Below are 6,314 nucleotides of genomic sequence, written 5' to 3' on the forward strand. Positions count from 1 at the left end.
TCAACATCTGTTAATTGTTGAATGAAATTCTCGTCATTCATCAATTCCCTTATTTGAGGCCCTACAAATATTCCTTCTTTAATTTTGGCATCGCTGATTCTTGGGAATTTCTGTTGCAAGTACGTGAATCCACGTGAAGTTCTGTCCATGGCTTTCACAAAGTTTTTAATTAGTCCCAATTTTATGTGCAGAGAAGGGAGATACATTTTTGGGGTCAACAAGAGGAGTGTTCGCCACATTCTTCTGTCCAGGCACTAATTCACTACGAAGAGGCCATTTTTTCCCACAATAGTGATTTTTTTCTGTCTCTGCTGTCCCACTCGCATAAGAAGCAGCAATGCTTTGTGTACCCAAGCTGCATGCCAAGCAGAATTGCAATTACCTACAGATCTCCGCATATATTCCATTTGTATATCTCATATTGGATATTTGTCAAAAGTTGTTTCAAGTTCTCATGCGTCTCCTTCATGTTAACAGCATGAGCAATTGGTACTGATGGGAATTTGTTTCCATTATGGAGAAGTACAGCTTTCATACTAGCTTTACTGGAATCGATTAAAAGACGCCAATCGTGTGAACTGTATTCATGGCCAAGACAATCTATAACGGATGAGATGTCATTACAAAAAACCACGTCTCCTTCGTGGGAGAAATATTCTGAGAAAATAGTATGGCGGTCACGAAAAAAAAACTTTCCTTTCGCAAGCGAGGAGATTCCAAGCTTTCAGTCGCGAAGCTAAAAGTTCAGACTATTGCTGGGACAAATTTAAATCCCACGTAAGATCCCCTTTTGACAATAAGTGTGGCTCCATTGATGAACCGGACACTTTAAATGTTGGGTAGGCAGTTTCTTCACCTCTTGCACTTTCTTCCCCATGTTGGTCACGACAATCATCTTCACTCACAGTCACATTCTCAAGAGGCTTTTGTACCGGCAATTCTTCATTGTGACATAGGCTACAGGTCTCATGGCTGATAGTAAATTTGGGTACTGCACAGTGTTTCTTGTTTTCGACGTGATTCCAGCTATTTTGGTCAGGCAGAAATAACAGTCTGTTGTGTGATCTGTTGGTTCCCTCCAAACAATGGGAACAGCAATCGACATGTGACGTGATCCTTTTAATCAGCTTGTCAGTGTAACACAGGTTAAACAGCCCATGTTTTGTCTTGGTCCCCAACTTTACACCCAAAATAAAGTTCATAGCACTTCTTTATAAGAGGGGTAATTCGTCGCTTTTGTGACTTGAATGTCAACTCTCCACATATATAACAAAACGAATTGGGGCTATTTACGCAGGTACGAGGCATTTTCTTATGCACTAACTCTACACACTACTTCTGAAACTTCGAATCACAACCTAATCAAAGGCAGTCACTTTCCACTCTGTCAGAACTCACAATGCTGAGACGCACGTGACAACAATCCACACTGCGATTCTACGTGTTCGGGCATGACTCATCGACAGTGTTGCCATGCCTCTCTCTTATTCACGATTTGTTTTGTTGCAATTGGAGGAAAAGGTCCCTGGCCTTAGGAACGTGTTGCTCATTCTATGGTCATATAATGGCTGTTATTCAGCAATATCTGTAGAGTAAATATAGGTTAAGCCACAGCCCAATAGGGCGAATTTTCACGCATTGCATTAGGTACAGGTTAGTGTGTAACAAGAAAACTGAGCCCGATAGGAAAAAACGGATTTCATTTTCGAATTCAGCACCATCGACTTACCCTAGAACACCATTCACATTCCTTGTAACACATTACATGATGACCGTGAACGTTATTCAGTTTCAAAGGAAAGAAAACGCAACTAAGGAGTCTAGGAATTGTGCATGTCAGTGTGTGTGTGTGTACGCACGCGTACTTGAGATATGTACTTGTCATACACTGAAGCAGCAAGTAAACATTAGTACGTAATAACATGGTAAATAATAAGAAGCAAGTATTATTCTCATTTTCCAACGCTTCAAAAGTTTGAAGACCAAACGATCTCACAGTTGTTTGCAAGAATGATTTAATTTGATAATTATTTGTGTAAATGTATATGTTTGTACTGTAACTCTGTGTTATATCTGATAAGTGTGATTTCTGTCTTATATGTATTAGTGGAAAGCGTTGTTGTTAGAATATGTAATTTCACCAAACCAGCTAGCAGTTAGCAGATTGCTTTAGCGTAGTTCAACCATGGATGTTTCTCTCTTACCTAATTTTCCAGTGTAAATTACACCTTCGACAAATAATTCATATATCCCGTGTGCACGATTACATAATTTATGTGCAAGTCAAATTCATGATAACACTAATATCATATAGTTACAGAAATTGCGACTTGTCATAATGACTGTAATCTTAGCAACATCAAGTTCATAACACAGACATATTATTGTGTGTTTCGCCATCTTCTTCTACAGCCTATATCAATTATAGTTTGCAAAAATATCACCATAAATATTATGAATATATAATAAGTAATTATAATAATTTTGCAGATCACAATCAAGTCACATTTATCAAATTTATATTTTTTTGCTTACCTGACCTTCCATACGTGATTTACAAATTACTATATAAATACCCCAGCAAAAGCATGATTTCAAACGGTTATCCGTTACTTCTTTAAAAAATCGGTGATGAAATAATGTTTCTATCGTTAACGTGTGGCGAAACAAAGAGAGCAATATTTTACCGAAGAAAGAAAAATTAGCGCGATATTATTTATTTTATTACAATGCATTCTAGATGGGGAAATCCTTGATGTTTATATTTAACGTCAACGGAAGTCTTGTACTGTTTAGTTTACAAACCCACGCTTTCATTTGTTTATAAGATACGCTTACTGTGATATGGTTACGGGAATTCCTTTAACAGATAACATAATTAGAGTTCAAGATATAACACTTCAAAGCGGAAAGCATGCGGTATTTCCAAGAAATAAACGTTACAATTTACTGTCCTTCTTGAATTGGTAATATTAAAAATGTATTTGTAAATTCACAAGTCGCCTCTGTCCGAAGTTATTGCTGGAAGACAATTTTATCTACATCGGACTAGAAATTGCAGTAAAAAATGAAATTTCATTATATAGATAATATGACATAATATCTAGCTATATTGCAAAATACACGTCATTAGAAGGTATCTGAAGGGTAATAGAGACCCTTCCCGTCTGGAACTATGCTTATGATGCTATAGGTGACTTCAATTAATTTTCCTGAAGAATTTATTTGTTTTAAGTATTCCATCTAAAATCGGATCTCTCATTGCTAATAGCAGATTGAAACAGTGTTTACTACGTAACCTATGTACGTTCAGAACACTGGTATACACCCGGTTTATAGGTTATAGAATATTAACGCACCATCCCTTAGGATAATTTATTATAAATCGTAATTAATTAACATTTGAATCCGATTGCACAACACAAAACATTTATCATTTTAGCAACCGTATTGTCCTAAATAGCCATATCCAGATAACAAATACAAATATATTATATATTATTATCTTACCGTCATTTCACGCACAGCAAATAGTTTCTTGGAGTTAGATCACTTTAATACACTGTTGTCACATATTTACCTGTCATTAACAGACAAAGAGTCGCAGATCGATCTAGGTAATAAATGCACCACTATATACCAGCACCTCACAATCCATTCAGCTCACGAAATTTTATCTTTCTATCTATACCATGTTACGAGCAATCAGCAGATATCGAATGATCTGGTTGTGGCATGAAGAAACAAATTGACATATTGATCGAATTACTTTAGATTATAGTTGATATGTTATGTATCTTTCGGTACAGAAAATTATATGTTTGTATCTTAAATTTCCTTCTAATACAGACTATTTGACTGCCAGATACACGCACACATCCTTCATATCACGTTAAGATATATTATAGAGCGACCACAAACAAAAGAACCTTCGGCCTGAATTCTTCGCGCATCCTCCCCTCCATCCGTTCAGCCCACGGTGAAGCACTCGACTCCTCCCCTCCACGCGCGAGTACGATGCACACGGCACGCGGCTCTGCTCAGGTTCTTTGCTTGGGTTTCCACTATAGGTAGATACTCACGTCTACTGAATTTCTTTCAGTCTTCAGTAGTTTCTGAAAAATCTATATGTATCGGTTGGTTTCGACTGTCGACTACAGGAGACAAATGAACAAGGGAATCGAGAGTATGGATATCGAATGAAGTATACAATTCACGTTCAACTCGTTACGGAGCTATCGAAGCGTTAATATATGTATGGATTGCAGATTCTGGTTTGTTTCACCCTCGTGTACAGACGTACGGTTCAATCAAAATAATTATGTCGCTTTAAAGTCTTAAGTTGTAGAAGAAATTAATGCATATTACATCTCAGGAGTCTGTGGAGCAAGGTAGCACATAACGGTAGAGATTGGGAGAAAGTGAGTGGGCAGAGTAAAGCAGTTCGAGCTACTGCAAACAGCTGGTAATGAGCTGCAGTGGCGTTTCCCCCTCCAAATAATCCATTTCACTCTCGCTGGTCATTGTTTGAGCTTTCTTCAGTCACTTCTTGCGCTCTAAAGATATTCAGTTCAGATTACAAGACGGGTTATCGAGACCGCTTTCAAGTTTATGCGACGGTGAACCCGCGATATCTGTCAAAGAGCGTGCTCGTATGAAGGTGTGGACAACAGAGCGACCAGCGACACTGTAATGTTGCAAGAGGGGCGGAAAGGATGGAGTGAGCGAGGCAGGAGGCTTCGTCGGTTGCGTTCGTACAGTAGGAAACCTCTCTCATCTGATTCGCGAGTAACAGTGTACTGTGGTATTGTAATCATGGCAGAAGAAACAGATGGTTGTTCCGTGGAAAGCATGGGGTATTTCCCTTATTATTAGCCCCATCTATTGCGCTGCACCTTTTGACTCGCTCTGCACTCACGCGTTTAGATGGTTACACGGTGCAGCACCGACTTGTCTACTACTTTGATGTCAAGTAGTGTATTTGGTGTGGGCTCCGTGTGCACTACGTTCTGGAGCGATGTAGTGTGTGGTGTATGACAGGCGTCTCGTGAACGCATGCGGTGCATGCTGCGCATGCGTCAATTGTGGGAAAAAGGACAGCTTGCTCTGCGACGACATTAATGAGCATTTCTACATTCTAATTTCTTCATATAGGAGAAGTATTTATTTACACGAGAGCGCTGAACTAAGCTTATATTACATTTCTTGGATCTGAAGTGACGCATGCATCAATTGTGGGAAAAGAATTATTACTTTCCTTCACTTCAGATGCAAGAAATGTAATATAAGCTTAGTTCATATATATATATATATATATATATATATATATATAAATCTTCTTCCTTCCTATCTTTTATTTGGGAAAAGGCTTCTTCTTCTTTTCTTCCTTCTATTTTGGGAAAAGGCTTCTTCTTCTTTTCTTCCTTCTATTTTGGGAAAAGGCTTCTTCTTCTTTTTTATCTTTGATTAAGGAAAAAGCTACTTCTTGTTTTCTTCCTTCTATTTTGTAAAAAGGCTTCTTCTTATTTTCCTCCTATTTTGGGAAAAGGCTTCTTCTTATTTTCCTCCTATTTTGGGAAAAGGCTTCTTCTTTTCCTCCTTCTATTTTGGAAAAGGCTTCTTCTTGTTTTCTTTCTTCTAATTTATTTTCTTTCCTTTTAAAGCGTAATCTCGTTCATTACATATATGCGCTCACTTTCCCCGCTTCACAAGCTATACTTATAGAAAGAGTAGGGTCGACTAAACTGACAATAGCGCCACCTCCTATGTAACGACCAAAACGGGAATAGCCCAGGGTCGCTAACAGCAAGCGCTGCCTATGGCCCAGTGCGTCTAATAAGAAACGCAACCGTAAGTGCTTCGGGGCGTCTAATTGAACACCGCGCCACTGAGGGACGGACAAACACAAAAGCTGACGATTTTCTCCTCGTCAGAGGTATTAAATCAAATTTTGATCACCAGGATCAAAAAGGAGAGAGAGATACATTTCTGGATGCATTTGCTCACTTATTAATTTTTCATAATTGTTTCATCTACGAGCATATTCTTATTTATCTTAATTGGCTATATACAACATTTTATTCACTCCTTTTATAATTTTTATACTCTTCCTTTATATATTTTCCATTTACTATAAAATATATAATCGCTCTTCTCCGCTCCAAGTTTCTACAATGAACTCTGCTCTTCTTTATATGGCGTGTTGCCATCTGTCGTCGCTCTTGGGAAACATTTCTTCCTAGCATTTTTCATTGTGTCGTCGGAACTGGCACGTGACACAATATCCCCCTCCTTCAGGATGAAAAATTTATATA

This window comes from Lepisma saccharinum, chromosome 3, assembly GCF_977018435.1.
Source record: "Lepisma saccharinum chromosome 3, izLepSacc3.1, whole genome shotgun sequence".
NCBI lineage: Eukaryota > Metazoa > Arthropoda > Insecta > Zygentoma > Lepismatidae > Lepisma > Lepisma saccharinum.